Here is a 19608-nt window from a genome sequence, read left to right on the forward strand (position 1 = left end):
CAGAACTCTCTCAGACCCACCTACCTCACAAGGTGTCTGTTGTAGGGAGAGGAAGAGAAAGGAGTTTGTAAGCCACCTTGAGTTTCCTTACAGGAGAGGAAGGCAGAGTATAAATCCAACCTCTTCGTTGTTTTCCTTACATGTTCAGAAATGAAATTTGGAAAATTCCCTATATGTTCAGAAATGAAAGCTGGGAATTCAGAGAACCTGCTAAACCTGTCATTACAAGGCCACATCAGAACATCAAAATTTTAGTACCTTTTAAAAATTGCAGCCATTATATTGATATATCGTTATAAGAATGTGTAAAACAACAAAAAGGGTGGGATCCCAATGATGCCACCAAGACAACAGCATCCTCCTTTGAAAACCTTTTTTAAGGCATGTGCAGGAAAAAAAGAGACTGATTCTGCAACCGTGAAAATGCAGAGGAAGGGCAGACATGTGGAAGAACCACACCCAAACCGATTCCAATGCTTATGGATTGACTGCCAAGAAAATCAGGAGTAAGCTGAGCACGTGGAAAAGTCCATAGACATTTAAAAAAATAACATTATCTATTTAAAAACACATACAAACAATTTTTAAAAAAAATGTGTGGGCACCTTCATTAGGTACAGATAAAGTATTGCAGCTCTAGCCTGCATTTTCTTTGCTACCAAGGCAAACTGTGCCACTGTATAAGAGACATACTGGTCTGAATCACAGAAGAATTTACACTTTTTAAGATCTCAGTAAGAAATTTATTTCTGGGCCTTATGTACAAAGGGCAGAATAGAATATAATGTGGAAGATCTTCTGGGAGCAAGACTCCATAAATATACGAACGTGCAGCCATCAGTGTTTGGGGGGTAATGACCATCTAGAACAGCATAAGGCATAGTTTGAAACTGCACAGATGTTAAGGCCATTCTAAAATTGGGGAATTTAATGTTGGACAGGAGGCTCGTCCATGGTCCCTTTTGAACCATCTGAACCAGGGAGAAAATCTGGAGCAAGAGATTGTGTTTCTGTCCAGAATAGCATCTGTCTTAAAGATCTACTCTTGTATATTGAAACAAGGCAATGGAACACCCCGAAAATTGTTCTCTAAGGAAGATAGATAAAGGATACTGTTGAAGTCAGCTACACAAGCAGCAGTGTAACACTTTGACTTAAAAGCAGGCTGACAGATTGCAGGCTTATTGATTTGCTTTCTCCAGAATCTGAACGGGACCAGATACAGGTGGGCTCTAACTGAATGTATATCTCAGTCAGCCCATGCTAAAGATGCTGCAGTAGCAGAAATCAAAACTAAAATTAAAAGAGATTTTGAATAGATTCTAAGGTTGTGATCAAACACTCATTCCAATGCCAGATCTTTATTATAAGACAACTGTGGAATGGCCTTACCCTGAAACCATTTCAAAGCTGGTTCCATCAAAAATCTTCCTTTTATGCTGTAAGCTTTTAATAAGCCATCTGTGGTTTTAAGATCTTATTTTTATCTGGTGGACTTTCCATGAGAGGGTTTTGCTAAAAATCACCCCAAGATATTTAAAGGTTCTCTGTTGTTTAATAAAATTGCCATATATTGACCATTTAAACCTTTGCGGTCTCCTTCTTGGTCTTGGCAAAATTAGTGTTTAAAGACTCACCCTTACAAAGATTAGCCAATTTCTGCAATATCCTTCTTAAAAGGACACCAATATCTTATCATTCAAGTATAAGAGGATAAATAATTTCCAGCTCCCAAAAAACAAGGAAAGAACTTTGGGCCTGCTAATCTTGGAACAGTGTAATTTAAACATACATTAAAGAGCAGTAGCAGTAACAAACATACCCTGTTTGACCCCCCGCAGTAATCAGAATCTCCCTAGTTAGAGCAATTGAAGGGCCCATCTTAATCCCAGCAAATATATTTGAATAAAGTTTCCATAACAGGAACAATAAACATATGTCCATGTTTGTGCCTGCTAATTTCACCCCCAGTCAGTTGACAGAGTTACAGGTAATGGTTAGACCTACAAACACCACGAATATGGACGTGGTGGAACCCTTAATATTCTGTTGAGCCAGCTAATAAAGGATCAAGGTTTGATTAACAGTACCTATCCCTTTCCTGAACCTTGCTTTTTAAGGAGGAATAACATCTCCCAATACTCCAATCTATGTAACAAAAAAATGCTATACAATTTGGAAACTATGGCTCCTTCCGCACATACAGAATAATGCACTTTCAAACTGCTTTCAGTGCTCTTTGAAGCTGTGCGGAATAGCAAAATCAACTTGAAAACAGCTGTGAAAGTGGTTTGAAAATGCATTATTTTGTGTGTGCGGAAGGGGCCTATGTCTAGCAAACTAATTGGAAGTCAGTCTTAGGAAATCAGTTTGCAACTTATTAAAAATACAGGCAACAACATTCTGTTTCTAACCAATAGAATTAATCTTGGTAAAAACTTGTCCAGAATAGCCAACTACCAATCAGAAAAATGCACTTACATGTCTGGGTGGGTCCAGTGGCGTAGCGCCAACGGAGTGTGGGGGCGATGCCCCAGGTGCATGCTATGGTGGGGGCATAGCCAGGGCATGGAGGGGGCATTCCGAGGTGGGGCTGGAGCAGGCGCACGAGGCGCGCACATGCCCTGGGCGCAGTTCCCTCTCGCTTCGCCCCTGGGTGGGTCTGATCTTTACCTGGAGAGCTACCAAAAGAAAGAGAAGAGAAGCAATAATAACACAAGTCTCAGACTCTGAAATGGAGGCTAATGAGGTAAAGGTTCAACCCCCCCCCCCCCGCACTGCATGCCCGAAGCTCTGCCCCCTGTTTGTGGTTTTTTAAATTTTAAAGTGTTGTTTTGGTTTTTGGCCTACGGGGGGGGGGGCGCATTTTTAGGCTATTGGCACCAAAATTTCAGGCTATCATCAGGTGATGCTCTTGATGATACCACCCAGGTTTGGTGAAGGTTGGCTCAGAGGGTCCAAAGTTATGGACTCCCAAAAGGGGTGCCCCATCCCCCATTGTTTCCAATGGGAGCTAATAGAAGATGTGGGCTACACATTTGAAGGTCCATAACTTTGGACCCCCTGAACTAAACTTCACCAAACCCTGAAAGTTTGATGATGCTAGCTTAACAATTGACCCCTGACAGCAAGCACCCCCCCCCAAAAAAATTATCCAGATTCTCCTTTTGAATCCAACCCCTTCGACACGGATTTAAAGGGAGAATCTGAGGTCCCCAGATTAAACCTTGAAAGTGATGCTGTTTCAGTGTGGGGGATAATCCACCCCAAAATAGCATCACTTTCAATGTTGTTTTAACTGGGGACCCAGATTCTCCCTTTAAGATGGATTTAAAAGGAGAATCTGGACTCCCTAATTTAAACACCATCGAAAGTGATGCTGTTTGGGGGTGGATTTCAGCATCTCAGCAGCCATCCTTGGGGGGTGGGGTGCAAACCTCAGGTTTTGCACCAGGCTCCATTTTCCCTAGCTACTCCTCTGCCTGGAGGTGAAGGCAGAAGGGACTGCCGGCTACCAGCTGGGAGCCCAGCCAGTGGGGGGGGGGCACGGCTGGGCAGGGGAGTCTGCCATCTCTGGCCTTGGAGAGCTGATTTTATAAGCACTGAGGCCAGGGGCGGGGCTTGGGGAGGTGTGGTCATGCCCCCAGCGGCAGGTGGGGTGTGGCCTTGCTCCGAACCCCCTCATAAAAAATCTACACCTACGTCACTGGCCAAAGGTACAGTGTTCAGGGCAGCAGGGGATACCCAATACCTGGCTATAATGGGTATGCCAGTCTTTTGTGAAAATTTGTGCATCCCAACCAGGAAATATCTACTTAGGAAAAATGATACAGGACAGTTTCTTACATGGAATACTTAAACCTAATTCCTGCCACTGCAGTTTTGTATAATTAAGCTTCTCGTTTTACGATTTTTATAAGCTGACCTTAGCTGCATGAGTTAATCAGAGGATATGCCAAATTATTGCCGGCAATACTGCCAAGGGTGATATACTAATTCTCTCCTAGTGGGTCTACATTCTCAGTCAAACCACCCTTCACCTGTTTGAAGGTTCCTTCCCTCAGAGTCTGGGCAAGGAGGCTATATAAGAGAGAGGACCATTAAACAAGGCCACCACTCAACATCCAATTCCTTACACGTTTACTCATATTCCAACGGTATCGGTGTCCGGAATGCTAATAAGCCAGAAACTGAGAACGTTGTTGGTTTAGGTATAGAGAGCGAGGGTGATGGAGGGCATAAGTTGTGTTTGCTTGGCATCCAGCGCCGAACTCTTCATCGCCGCCATGGAAAACCTGCGGGTGATTTCAGGCCAGTCACATGCAGTGACTTGGTGGGTCACAACTTCCTTCTGTTGCAGAGTAGCATCTCAAGGTGAGCATAGGCAGGTGTACTGATAAGCAGGAATACTACTGGACCTGAGTATTCAACTCTCAGTGGTGATGAAGGGAAGGGTAGAAGATACAGGGTTAGATGCCTCTTTATTAATCATTATTATCATTATTAATTGTGTAGGCTGTCAGCGATCTTAGAACATAATATTGTATGTTATGAGCCAGGCTTTTTTTTTTCTATTCAGACATTTGATGCAAATACACTAGGTCATGAGAGAGAAAGAAACCTATTCAGGATGTCATGTTTAACATCACAAATCTGTATAGGAGCATTGCAGAGTGGTACTAAATATTTCTTCTCCCATTAACACATTTGGCTTGTGGGGGAGGAATTCTTGATGACCTTAATCCCACCTGATTCATAGTTAATAATAGTACATGAAGGTCATTTTACTGTCAAATGTAAATCAGCTTGGCTCTTTGCCACGAAGAAAGCATCTCGACTCGTGCCTCTTGCTATTGCAAGTTTCAGAGACATTCGTGAATTAGTTTGTAATGGCATAACATTTGAAGTTAGTGCGATATCGTATGAATGGCCCTTCAAAGTAAAGGACATGGTATTTCAATCATATTAGTCAGCAGACCCTTTTTCCTTTTATTAGAGCAGGCTAGTTTGCAGGCCTGATAAGCACCTGATTTGCCCTCCCTGGATCCCATGATTTTAATCATTATTAATCAGATTCCTAAAAGAGAAAACATATTGCTGTCTATTTTCCGTATGCAAAACATAAATTGTTAATGGGCTGACTGTCCAAAGCTTGGCTCTGACTCTATTATGCATGTATGCACTGAAGCCATGAAAGTGATTTGCTAATCTGTGAGGCTGTGGTAAATATTTCTTTGTGGCAGTTTTTCATCTATATTTTCTAAACTTCGTAACAAAACTTCAAGGGGGAGGGGGGAGAAACTATTAGCTGGGAATTAGACATTTTCAGGAAAGCCTAGACTTACTTTTCAGGACAGAGGGCTCAATTTCTCAATCTCAGGTGTATGATTAAAATCAATTAAATCACTCTTCCAATGTCAGCGTCAAGATTCTCCTGACAAATGAAATTATGCAAGAAAAGTGTTCTCTTCACTCTTCAACCCTTTCTCAGTATCGCTCATATCCACAAATGAGATCAAAATTTTCAGCTCAGGGATTTCAGAGATATTTTCCATAAGAACATGAAAAATCCCAGGAACCCTATGTAAGTAGACTTTATAGTCTCTTGTGGAAAGATTTGATGGCCTCTGTATGGCTGGGTATATTCATGACTAACAAAAATGGAGAAAAAATTACTGAGCAGAATTTAACCATGTGGGTACCATGTTAATTCCCCTCCATCCCGACTAAATTAAACTTTCAAAGGTAATAGTGTGCACTGTGTTGCAAGGATACATGGGGTAACCTTTGCGCTTCTCTTTTTATTCACAGAGATGTCCCTGATGACATTCTCTTATTGAAAAACTGAATTTTATCAGTCTTCCCCAGTTGCTTCCCAGATATATGAACCAGACAGACTTGGCTTCAAATGACCACACCATTAACTGAAGCCTGAAGAGTTAATAATAATTTACAGTAGCATTCTTCTGAATAAAATCATATATTATCTCCTTTTTACAGGAAACAATTATTGCAAATACAGATATATCTTATTTCCAGTGATTGTTATGCTGTTATTTACCACTTAATTTGTTTAAAGGTATGTTGAGATTTTGCCAATGAGTTCTTATATCTGAAGTATTTGTTTATTTTGACTTTACTTCTTTAGATACATGAATAAATGTTTTTGGTTTTCAGAAGTTCTTCTTCTCATCTTCATTCTTCAGCAAATTTGGAAAACAATGTTACTCATAAAATTGTGACTCTACAGAAAATCTACTGATTTGTACTATAGCAAAAGGTTCTGTTGAGAACTCAAAAAGGGGTGCATCAGACCTGAGAGAGACTGAAACATAGGCTGTTTCTGCACAGCCAAGGGAGAGAGCCTGCATTGGCATTAATCATGCCGATGCAAGCTCTGGGGCTGTTCGCACAAATGGCCCCATGGGATGTGCAGCTGTTGGAGCAAGCTCCGCACAGCTGCGTATTCCCCTCCCCGGCCCCAAACGCCTCCTTACCTTCTGCTGGCAGCCACATCGCTCTATCGTCGCTCTGAGGAGGGAAGGGAACACGCCCCCATGGCCACAGCAACGGCTGAAGCACTGGAGTCCAGGGGGCATGTCCCCTTCCCTCCTTAGAGCGACGATAGAGCGAAGTGACTGCCAGCAGAAGGTAAGGAGGCGTTTGGGGCTGGGAAGGGGAGGGGAGGGGGAAACACCAGCTTCCACCCACTGCCGTTCGCATGGCAGCGGACGAAAGCCGACATTTGCAGGAAAACTCGCTCTCCAAGCGAGTTTTGAATACACTGTTTTGGCGGGCACAGAGCGCTGCTGCATCGATTTGGCAGCGGCGCCTGTGCGAAAGGGTCCCCGCCAAAACAGTGTTGCTTTCATCCCGTGCAGAAACCACCTGAGATTGAGATTGTAACTGAGAGATTCCAGTTAAGTTTCCAATAGGTGCTTGATTGATCCCAAGGGTTCTGGTAGGGGGTTATTTTTCAACCCTGTGCAATAAAATTGCACAGTCTTCTATACCAAGTGCTCCAAGATGCTAAATTCTCTAATTGGCTTTCTGTAGTCCAAAGGAAAATAGAAGCCATTGGGTTTCAGGAGGAGTCTATACTATCTTTCAGCTTACAAGGCTTACAAAGCTTTAAAATCCAACCTCCTCCATTGGGAACTCCAGTCCCTAATGGTGATGGCCAGAAAGACTTGTTCTCCCCTGAGCCTCCTTGGTTCCAGCTTCTAGGTTGGCCAGCTCATTTCTCTCAGCTGTTTAATCCTATCTGTTGGTGGAAGAGTTTCTTGCTTAAGCAAGATTTAACATCATGCCCTCGGCAGTCCTCAGAGGCAGATACAGAGGGCTGGATCCGGTGGCTAGATTATGCTCCTGTTCACTATACCAGGTTGAATCTGTCCAGCATACACTCCTGCTATGCCCTGCTATGCACAAAGAAATCAGAGTCAAATATTCTCCATGCATTCCTCTGGTCTTGGATGACAGTGATCCTTTTGTGAAAATTCCACTCTTATTGAACACCTCTGGTCCTGTGCTTAATGAAGTGATAGCAAATTTCTTGCAAGAGATCATGTTCCATTAACACATTTGTCTCTGTCTGATTTGCAATACTGGGTACAATTATTTGTTTTTTGTTTTATTTGAACTATTTTGAATTATGCCAATAGAGGCGGCTGCTGCTGCTGCTGCTGCTGCTGCTGCTGCTGCTGCTGCTGCTGCTGCTGCTTCTTCTTCTTGTTAAATCTCTGTTAGTCCCTTCCCTTAAAACCTTATAAAGTTGCCATAAGTTGGATATGACTTGAAGGCACTTTACACATGCCCATAAATGACATTTCCAATACAGTGTGTTGTATAACAATATATTGGATTGCCAAGTTTTCATCCAGCCAGCATAGTTATACCTTTAACAGAAGCTTGATGTACATCCTTTAGCAGCTAATAGCTTTTGTCTCTATAATAATAAAATGCCATACTGGATCAACTGACCTCTGGTGATCCCTCAAGGGGTTTTCAGTGCAAAAGATGAACAGAAGTGGTTGCCTTCATCTGCACAGTATCTTCCTTGGTCTTCCATTGAAGAACTAACTATGGCTGACCTTACTTAGCTTCCAAGCTCTGACAAATCTACCTCATCTGAGCTGTTCAGAATTTGTCTCTAAAATATTTTCTGCTGATTTCAGCTGATAATGCTAAGGAATAAACTGCAGAGCATTCCTGTTTTTGCCTGATTAACATAGCCATATAACCAGGAGGCAATTCACTGTGGTAATACTTGATATCATTTCATGATATTGATAACAAATAAGAATCTGGATAGATAAAAGGTAACAGATTAACAGAGATCTAATATTTTTATTAATCTGACCTCAAAAAAGAATGAATCATCCACTCAAAAGGAGCTGGTCTCTTCAATTTTTCTTGCTAATCTATAATGAAAGAGACAACAAACATATTTATTTCACCAGTCTTTCTGCTTGACTTAAGACCTGGGCTCCATTGGTTTAATGAATATTAATTGTCATTGGTTGTTATTTCATTGGAATATCTTTATAGTGTTTTGTACTGGTGTTTTTTATGTTGCGGGGTTGTTTATGTTTTAATGGTTACTTATTAATTTAACATATTTATATTGCACCTTTCCACATTGCCCAAGGTGCCTTACAAAATATAAACTTATATAGTTATAGATATAGTTGAGGCTGACAAAAAGCCCAATAAATATTAATGGGTTATGTATATAGAATTAACGAAGCTCTGATGCATTACAAATAATGATTGATAAACATTCTGTTAAAACCAAATGTGACTCGCCCACAAAGCCTTCCTCAGTGGTACAAATTATTAAAATGCACACTATAAAGTTATTCCAAATACAATATTTCTTATCTGAACTTTAAAACACATACAAGATGTAGGGCCAATTCATTAACCAGATAAATCCCACTTCATAATAGGAATAAATTAGGATTATCAAAAATATTTATTTAGGTTATTGTTATGCTCCATATATATCTATAAGCAAGGTCAGAATGATTCATAGCTCTAGGGTGAATACGTCCACATATAGGAAGCAAAATATTGTTTCCCATGGCAGAAACTGGAACTAAATGGTGGGTGCAACTTTACAAAAAGGCAAGTCTTACTACTAGCTGTCTGGGGCAATATAAATGATCTTTTTTTCAAATAACTGTATTTAACAGTGCAGGGAACAATGGTTTTGACAGAAGCAGCACTTAAATAAGATTCTCCAATGCTAAAAGAGAATCAGAAGGGGAAGAGACAGGTACTAGGACCCCGACGGAGCATTACACCACAAAGAAGAAGATCCAAAAAGGTATGGTGGATTAATCCTCACATTTCTTTGGAACTTTGTGATGGAAAGACTTTAGCTCCTTGAATTGTGCCCAGAAACAAATAGGTAACTAGTAAAGCTGCTGAAACATAGTTATAATATTATCATATCAGAGTAAATCTGTCAATAGATAAATATGGATATGGAAAGATGATGAGACAGAAGCTTAGATCTACTGGAATGTTTCTGTGGAAAGAAAGATTTACATCAATGGAGTACAGCATTCTTGCTTCTTGCAACTGCTGCTGCTTAAAATACACCAAAACAGTGTTCTTTGGGCTCATGTGTCCCCTAAGACCAGGATATGCAGAACATTTTGGGCTAAGTCTGGCAGATAAGAAAGTCACACTCTATGGCAAGAAATCCTTCCATCTATAGTTCTAGTGCAGTGGTTCCCAACCTTTTTTCACTTGTGTACCCCTTGGCAATCCATTTCCCTAAAATTGTACCCTCATATACGCAAAACCATTTTTGTACCCCCAAATGATCTGGTTTGTACCCCTGGGTGTGCACTTACCCTAGGATGGGAACTGCTGTTCTAGTCCAACTCCCTGCTCAATGCAGGATTACTCTAGAGCATCCCAAACAGGTATTTGTTCATCTGCTGCTTAAAGACTGCCAGTGAGGGGAAGCTTACCACCTTCCTAGGTAGCTGATTCCACTATTGCACAACTCTTACTGTATTTTCCCCCTAATATCCAGTTGAAACCTTTCTTCCTGTAATTTAAATCCATGCCTGTTTCTGCACAACCCAACAACAGAATCCCCTAAGCGCATGAAGATGCCGCTTTTGAACGTCGCTCAAGGAGCGAGGTTTTTCAAAAGTGGCGTCTTCCCGTCGGCATGGTGTGAACCGCATTAGTGTGAGGGCACCGCTTTTGGCCCCTCTGGGTGTCTTATTTACTCACCTCACTTCCCTGCGCAGCTCTAGATGGCTGGAGGGACACACCCATGCTACCCTCCAACCCTTGAAGGTCGGAAGGCAGTGTGGGCGTGTCCTTCCAGCCATCTAGAGCTGTGCAGGGAAGAGAGGTGAGTAAACAAAATGAACCCAGAGGCAGCTCCGTGTGGAGCTGCCTCTGCAGTTTGTTGCAGCTTCAGGGGCACCCGCACAATACTGTGTGAGTGGTCCTGAGTCTCCATCGGCATAATTAATGCTGCCAACATACAGAAATGGCCCATTATTGTGAGTCTTATGCTCTGCTGCCAACAGGAACACTTCCATGCTGTCCTCTAAGTGACAACTTTTCAAATACTTAAAGAGAGCAACAACTTCCCCCCACAATCTCCTTTTCTCCAGACTAAACATTCCCAAGTCTCTCAACCTGTACTCATAGGGCATGGTTTCCAGGCCCCTGATCATCCTTATCACTCTCTTCTGCATCCACTCCATTCTGTCCCCATCTTTTTTGGAGTGAGGCCTCCAGAACTTCAAATAAGACATAAAGAGCTGATGGGCATGGTTTAAACATAGCAATGATGTAATTAGTGCTAATTTACCTTTATTATCATTATTTTTGTTAACACTTTTGAAAATTGACCCTAGCTGCATCACTTTGTCCATCACCTCCTGCCCCAAATTTTTAAAATTAAAAAAAAACTAGAACAGTGAACAGCCAGATACAATTGTGCTTTCGTGTCGGCATTGCAAAAACAGTTGACATTAGAGCTTGCATGTCCTATGTTTTATGAGTAATCCACATATGGGAGTGTAACGAAAGGCTACTTATATATAAGTTCTGCTTTCTGCGCTGCCACCAATAATATATTTTCCTCTATATAGCCCACTCAATCCTGATTTTCCACACGGCCACCACCCTGACTGGGGAACACACAGACACTGACAGACAAATAATAAAGACTGGAGAGGTTTTTATAATGAACAAAAACTGAAACGTTTATTTGCTGGCTTTAACAAAGTGGCTCTCTCAGGTAAACTGGAGAGGTTTAGCAGCTTGTTGTGGTTTCAAGAATAAGTTTGTCTTAAGATGTTACTTCAGATTCATATGCACACCCGACATGTACAGCAGGTGTCTCTTAAAGGGAAGATTTAGCTTTTGAGACTAATAGAATTCCTATTTATTGGCACACAGACACTATTCCACACTGCTCCAATACCCACTGGATCACACCCAAGCACACACAGTCCAAGCCCAGGAGATTCTGTGCACGCTTGGCCTCCCTCTCTCCCACTAGTCCTAATATGGCAAGCTCACTGCCTCTGGACTGGCTTCTCCCCAGACTGAGTGATTCTGGTGATGACACCCAGGGCAAGGCAGGACTAGATAGAGTTCTGGGCAGTTTGAAAACCGCCAAGCCCTCCTGAAGGGGCACTTTCAATCTGCACACCCAGTCCAGGGCCTCCTCTCTCTGTTGCAAGCATACACCGCTTAGACAGGGACTGGACTTCTGTGAGCCAACTCTGCTGAGACAGAATCGCTTTTCTTCCAAGAGCTGACAGACTCCTCTCTGCCAGACTCTGCTCCTGCTCTCTCCTGGACCACCGACTCCTATCAGCCCTCAACTCTCCTCCCAGTGCCCCTAAGCCCACTGGCTCCCCCCTAACTCTTGCCAAGCGTTATAGGACACTTTTTCAGCCAATCAGGTCGGTTGCTCTCCCTTGTGGAGCCTTTTTCTTTTTTTCTGGCTGTTGCTAAGGCCTTCTCCCTTTGGCTCTGCTGTACACCAAGCCCTTCCAGGGTGGGGAGCAAGTTCGTTACTATATGTCCCCTTTCCTAAAACATTCACTTGGGACTCACGGAAGCTACAAGCCTCGTTGCAGCAATATTATTAATAAATAAAGCTTACAATACGTTAACCAAAACTAAACAGTTGTCAAAAAAAATTTCAGCATTTTTCTCTCAAAATGCATTTTCTAGTTTTACCTTAAAAACCAGTTGCCTCTACCATAAAACATTCTTTACCATGTTAAACTTACCATAAAATCCTATATTATACATCAATAACATTTCCCAGCAATATGCATTATATTTCAACAAGCATATTTTTTAAACTCAGCACTTTATTTACATACATTCTCTGTTACCTTTTCCTTCAGATGTCTTTACTGGTGCAGGTGCCTCTAAGCCACAGGGTAACTTTTCCCTTTATCCTCCTCAGTAAGGCTTCCATAACTTGAGTGGTTATCCAAACTTCCTAGCTGGACATTCATGCTCTCACTCATGGCAAGGTTAAGTTGCTCCTTTGAGTCGCGGTGGTGACTTTGGATGGTGACAACCACATTAGGCAAAAGGTAAATTTCCTTCTAAACTTACCCCTTTCTTGCCCAAATCAAAAGCTTGAGGTTTTACACCTCTGGCTTTCTTTACCACTTGCCTCTTTTTTGTGCGTAAGGCTTTGTCATTTTCATCATAAAACGTACGTTCTTACAGTGCCCTCCACCAGAACACACACTTATCCAAATAATGCATATCCAGACACCTTTCTATTTTTTTTATGCCAGATTGACCTCCCCGGTCCCCTCAGAATTCTCTCTCTTGAGGTCTGGTATTCAAACTTCACTTCTTCGGTCTTCTGCTGGGCAGCTGCAATGTTGGGCTTTCTACAACAGTCCTGATCGTTGGCTTAACTGAGAGTGCTCTGTTGAGGTCCTGCTTGACTGCTGCTGCTTTCAGTTCATTTTGGATGTTTCTGCCAGACCTGCACTGTCCCTTTGCAAGTCCTGTACAACAATGTCCCGGCTCTTGCTGGATTCTGGATCCATTTCAGGAACTGGAACCTCCTGCCGCGCAAAGTTGGTTAGGTGGACATTGGCAGTCTTCTTCGCCTCCTTTTCCCTCACAGGAATCGTCTTGCGAACTTCCCGGTACCGCTCCGCAGGAGAGCGTTGTTCAGCTGCACGCTGGACGTTAGGGAGGGTGTTGGCAACCGCCTCCTTTTCCCCTCACAGGAACCGTCTTGCGATCTCCTGGGTACTGCTCCCACAAGGAGCGTCGTTCAGCTGCACTGCTGGAGCGCATTCGGAGGCGTTGGCAACTGACTTAACCTCCACACCTCTGGAACTGCCTGGCACTGAACTGGAACCATCTTGATAGCTTTTGGGTCAGCAAGCTCAGCTGTCCTTCAGTTCTTTCAGGAACTCATCCTGCCTCTGGTCTTCTTGGCACCAGTCAGCATGAACACTGTCCATCTGCAACTCTGGGTCTGCTGCAGACTCAGCCTGGTTCACAAAGTCGGTTAAAGGAGTTTTCTGCGCCTCCTGGACTTCTAAATGGTGGCAGGCACACCTTGCAGGGTTGGCGTTGTCACTTCCAACTGCATCTTCTGGGTGCCATTCTGAGGTTTCCCATCAGCATTTGGGGAAAAGATTTCCCTCCAGTTTATCTGGTACACTGGCAACCCTGGAAACTGTTTCCATTTTCTCATCTGATGAGGGGAAATTCCACAACGGTGTGGGGGGGATGGGCAGCTCTGCTCTGAGCTTCATTTCCCTCACTCTCAAATCAAACATGTCCTTTCATCGTGGCTCATGTTTGCCTCCCGCGTTCCGCCATTTTAAACTCTCTTTCTTTTCTGGCCCTTTCAGCCCGTGAATTTAACTATTTCAACTTCTACCTTTAAATTATTTCATTTGACCATCACTCCTAGCCTCTAATTTTGCTTTTCTCCAGAAGCCATCTTAGCACTCAATCCCAGCATCTATACTGGCCAGTTTAGGGTTCAAAATCTCCTAATTCCTGACCAGATTCCTTCCAAAATGCTTCCAATATCATCTGCTGTGACTTTCCCCTCACCAGCTGCTTCCTGTGTCTTAGGTGGTGCCATGGTGTGAGGTAAATATCACTGTTTTTCCTCACAAAAATCAGAAAAAAGAATAAAGTGGGTCTTCTTTTGCGTGTTTGGAACTGGATTCAGATGTTACACGTATCCCACCGCTGCCACCAATGTAACGAAAGGCTACTTATATATAAGTTCTGCTTTCTGCGCTGCCACCAATAATATATTTTCCTCTATATAGCCCACTCAATCCTGATTTTCCACGGCCACCAATTCTGACTGGGGAACACACAGACACTGACAGACAAATAATAAAGACTGGAGAGGTTTTTATAATGAACAAAAAACTGAAAGCGTTTATTTGCTGGCAGCTTTAACAAAAGGCTTCTCAGGTAAACTGGAGAGGGTTTAGCAGCTTGTTGGTTTCAAGTCTAAGTTTGTCTTAAGATGTTGCTTGCAGATTCATATGCACACTGCGACACTGCGCAGGTGTCTGCCAAAGGGAAGATTTAGCTTTGAACTAATAATAGAGGATTCCCTTACACTGAACTTACTATTCCACACTGCCTCCAATACTCCACTGATCACACCCAAGCACACAGTCCAAGTTTTCTCCAGGAGATTCTGGCACTTGGCAGCATCCCTCTCTCCCACTAGTCCCTAATATGGCTTCACTGCTTGCTCTGGACTGGCTTCTCCCAGACTGGTGATTCTGGTGAAATTACACTCCAGGGGAGCAAGGGTGCAGACTAGATAGGTCTGGGCAGTTTTAAAACCGCCAAGCTCCTGAAGAGGGCACTTCAATCCTGCACCTAAAGTCAGGACCTCCTCTCTCTGTCAAGCATACACGGCTTAGACAGGGGACTGGACTTATCGCCAGCCAACTCTGCTGAGACAGAATCCCTTTTCTTCCCAGAGCTGACAGACTCCTCTCTGCCAGACTTCTGCTCTGCTCTTCTCTGAGCCGGACACTCCTATCAGCCCTCCAACTCTCCTCCCGAGGTGCCTAAGCCCTGTTTCTCCACTGGCTCCCCCCCCCTAGCTCTTGCCAAACGTTACTGGACCTTTTTCAGCCAATCAGGTCGGTTCTCTCCTTGTGGAGCCTTTTTTTCTTTTTCTGGCTGTTGCTAAGGCCTTCTCCCTTTGGCCTGCTGTACACCAGCCCTTCAGGGTGGGGCAAGTTCGTTACAGGGAGCAACTGAGCCATAGCAAGTGTCTTGGTCTATAATGGAGTTATTTAGAGCTTTGTATGTTCACTGCTCATTATACCTCTAAAGCAGTGTGACACGTGGTGATAATAAAAAAAATGAAGAAGTAATTTTTGCGGCCCCCATCTGAGCTCCAGCAATGAAGATGGTAAAGTAGAGTTCTGATAAGATCAATTACTTTTTTAATTTTATTGCCTCTCTGGTCAAGTTTCTCTAGTCTCAGGGTTTTCGGGCCCTCATCAGCATTTACAGTGTTTATAGCCCACCAGAAAGATCTCACCAGGCAAAGCTAAATCAAGGTGGGATTTACACAACTTTGCTTAGTTCACATATCTTCTTTTATTATAGTATTATTATGGTATTGAGGAACTGCAATGAAATTTTATTTCTTTGGAATTGACACACAATGATTGAAATCCCCAAGAGGAAAGCCAAGGAAGAAATCCACCAGAGGCAGTTATGCAGGAGAAGTTATTTTCTTTCTCCTGTGCTTCCTTCCCCCTCTTCCCACTTTTATTCCACCCCCCACCCCCACCCCCCAACATCAACACCTCAAAGTGCTTTTTGGCTTTCATTTTGTTTATTCCAGCCATAAATATTTTATTACTTAAAAAGGGAAGCAGTGCTTGCTGCTAATTGTTTTTGATTAAATATGCTAATTACATTTTGGAATATTAATGACACATACGGTACTAAATGTTTTAATAATGCAATGAAATAAACTGGCATATAAAACAACAAATTAACCTGAAACTGCTATATGATTTTCAAAATTTTATATTATAACAATACAAACAAAAAAGGATAAAAGAAAGTAAGTCCTTCATTCTGGCCTTAACACCTCAACTTCATCTATTTAAAAAAAAACTGGAAAAAATTTGCAACATTGTTGACCATCTTTCCTCAGCATTTCAGACCTCATAATAGGGTTTTGGTTTCTCTAAATGTCTGGTCCATAGCTGTGAGTGAAACTTGAAATCTGGTTTGACTATATGAAATTCAGTCAGAGGTTCTTTATGTTTATAAAGGGATTGTTTCCCCTTTACTCCCATCCACTGCTGAATGCCACATGGTACAGCTAACTCTTTTTATCCCTTCTTCCCATGCTTACAGTTTTTGACATTATCCTACCATTCTTATTACAATTGTACTATTTTCTTATGTTCTGGTCATGGATAATTATCAAAATTGCCCTTTTGCCTGGCTAACAAGTTGTTATGACAAATAGAACAGTGATACTGAAATGACAGAGGTTGTAGGTACAGAAAATCTCAGTAGCTGGAATTAGGTTTACCAGACTGCTCTCAAAATTGCTGGCTAACAATCCTGGCTGAGATGAAAAATTCAAATCTCTGAATCGCTTTTGTGAGTACTTGGTGTTACCAAATGATGAGTAGAGATGTAAATATGAGAGGGGGCGACTTTTTATCCAGGGAGTCAGGGATTCTAAACTTGCTTTCCCCATAGTGTTGGAATCAGCCATAAATAAAATTTCATTCTCGATTGTTTTGGATCGTCTCTTGTTCATAGAAAACGGTCAGAGGTCAGCTGCAACTCTAATAGGGGATTTATACAGTTCCCATAAATTTCATCAGGGTTTGTGCAGAAGTTCTTCCTCTTGAATTGTATGGGCTATTTTAATCAGGGGAAGGGATGCCATTTGGGTTTTTCTACTTCAGCCTCCAGAATGGATTTGACCACCTTAGCTGTTATTGTAACTGAGCAGCTGATATAATTCACTAGTTTCCATCTTCAAGTTAGTCAAAAATGCTCCAAGTGTTTCATTTAACATTACCAACAGAGCAAAATATTTAAGTACAAGTGACTTGACTTTCCCCCACTGACCACTGACAGGGTGGATTTATCCAGCTTAGATAAGGTAAGATAAACAAAGCCAAGAAATGGAGTTCAACCTAGTCTGATGGTACTCCAGTACAAATGCTTCTGAGAATGAAATCACTAGTAGGACATCAATGTTGAGATAAACAACTCAGGGAAATTGTCTACACAGTAAGTACAAAAAGAATTAAATGTATGTAACAAAAGAGGGGAGGCAGAATTAGAAATAAAGTATCAGATATATTTGTAACGAAATATTATATAGAATAAGTGTAAACACTAATATACAATAGTAACCAGTGTTCCACCTCAACAGACATTGAGGCAATTGGGTCTGCTGGTTTTTTTAGACCTTTTGGAAATACCTTAGCTCACTTCAACTGCCAGCCTGCAATCCCATGGGCACAAGGGGGGGAGGGGGGATAGCCAGACGCCGTCCACATTTTTAATGGGTTCTGTTTTTATGTAATTGGTATTTAAATTATGTTTTAATGTATGTTTTAACCTGTTGTGAACCGCCCTGAGCCCTCAGGGGGAGGGCAGTATATAAAACTAATGATAAATAAATAAATAAAATCTGTAAGACTCCAGAACTAGTGCAAGTTGTAGGCTGAAGGATGGTGAATCACAGTTGTATCCTTTTGGCCTTCTCACAGTTCCTTCTTAATACTTTCTTCTTTTTCTTCCCTAAATTCCCTGTTTCTCCAAAACTCATCAGCCTCCATGACAAAATCTCTTTGCTTGATTCTGATGGATTGTGAGGCAAGTTTACTTACACAGTTAGATTCATAAAGTTTTAGTGCCTTGTGGAAATAAACTATAAATGCTAATGTCTAACAGAAACTACTTTGAAGACCACAACTGAAAAGTATCTTATAGTGCAATCCTATTCAAAATTACTCCAGTTTAAGCCTATTGATTTTAGTTGTTTTGGACTGGGATAACTCTGTACAGGGCTGTCTGTACTATAAGAGTAAGCTTCAGTGGAAGAAGGTGAAAGAAATATGAATTAAACTAAATACAGTAAAATATGGTGCAGATGTTGGAAGTTCTGCCAAGATTTCTTTCTCAGTTGTGCCCTAGAAGCAGCCTAAAATTACAGGGTAGGCAACAATTACTTGCTTTGAGAAACGTCTTCCAGTCAATGTGGGAACAGAACTATTTCCAGTGGGAAGGTTCAAAATATGCAATTTTGAAGCCATTGAAGCCACTGGGAGGTTACCCACTAACCTCAAGAGAATCAGAATTTGAGCCCTTCACTAATCTAGAAGATGAGAATAAATGCTTTATACCCAAGTCTCTACAAAATTAAATCATTCCTCTTTTGTGGTAGAATAAAATTACACATATAATTTAAAGAACAGTGAATGCTATTTTTTCTTTGAATTAAAACTGATAATGTTTATGCATACTTCTAAAGCTATTGGCTGATTCTTCCTAGCTGTGTTACAAAAAAAATCTGTGCTTATAGACTATAGCACTTACAGACTATAGCACTCAAAGGGAACAAAGACCAGGATACTTCTATTCAGATCCATTCAACTATTGACCTTGCTAGCTTCATTGTTACTCCCATGCTACAGACTTCTCTGTGACTCACATGCCAGGCTACTCTATTCAGATGGCCTCACCTTTTCACCTCACAGTATATATACTCCACTTGCTTTCCATTCCTACCATCAGATCCTCTGAAGATGCTAGCCACAGATGCAGGCGAAATGTCAGGAGAGAATGCTGCTAGAACACGGCCATACAGCCTGGAAACCACACAGCACCCCAGTGCTTACTTGCTTTCTTGTAATTTTGTGTGTGAAAAACTAGTTTACAGTGTTTTAATAGTATTTTGATATCTGCATGGAAGAGTTTGTAAACAGAAATCAAACATAGGACAGAGGCGGAGTGGGAACTGCACCTGGGGGGGCACGCATGCCATGCGCCCCTGCCGCAGCGCTGTCCATGCCCACTCCACCCCAGAATGCCCCTGGAATGCCTCGCCACATCCCAGTTGTGCCCAGCCACGCCCCCTCTGCTGCTCTGCCTGGGGCATCATGCCCTACCCAGCCGGTGCTATACCAATGACATAGGGTGAAATAAAGCCACACTTAAATACCAAGGTCTATAAAGCAATATAAATTGCAAGAAACAAACAGTTTACTCGATCTGAGATGTAAGACAGGATGAGAACTTCATGGAAATGAAAAACCTTCTGATTTACAGAAGAATTCTGAACTCTTAGTCAATCCCCAGTTTTCTTTCCCCCCCCCACCCGTATTTGAAAGTGTTGCCACTCTAAGGCACCTCTACCAAAGGAGATGGCAACACACCCTGAGTAACTAAAAGCAGGAACATAATACAAGTGGTATGATAATGTAGAAACAATATTCCTATGATGGATCACCAGGTCTAAGCTGTACAACCACAGTCCCACTATTTCTATTCAAGCACTTGCTTTTCGCAAGCAAGAGTTCTCTTGGA

The sequence above is a fragment of the Sphaerodactylus townsendi genome, linkage group LG08 (assembly GCF_021028975.2).
Source record: "Sphaerodactylus townsendi isolate TG3544 linkage group LG08, MPM_Stown_v2.3, whole genome shotgun sequence".
Classification (NCBI taxonomy): domain Eukaryota; kingdom Metazoa; phylum Chordata; class Lepidosauria; order Squamata; family Sphaerodactylidae; genus Sphaerodactylus; species Sphaerodactylus townsendi.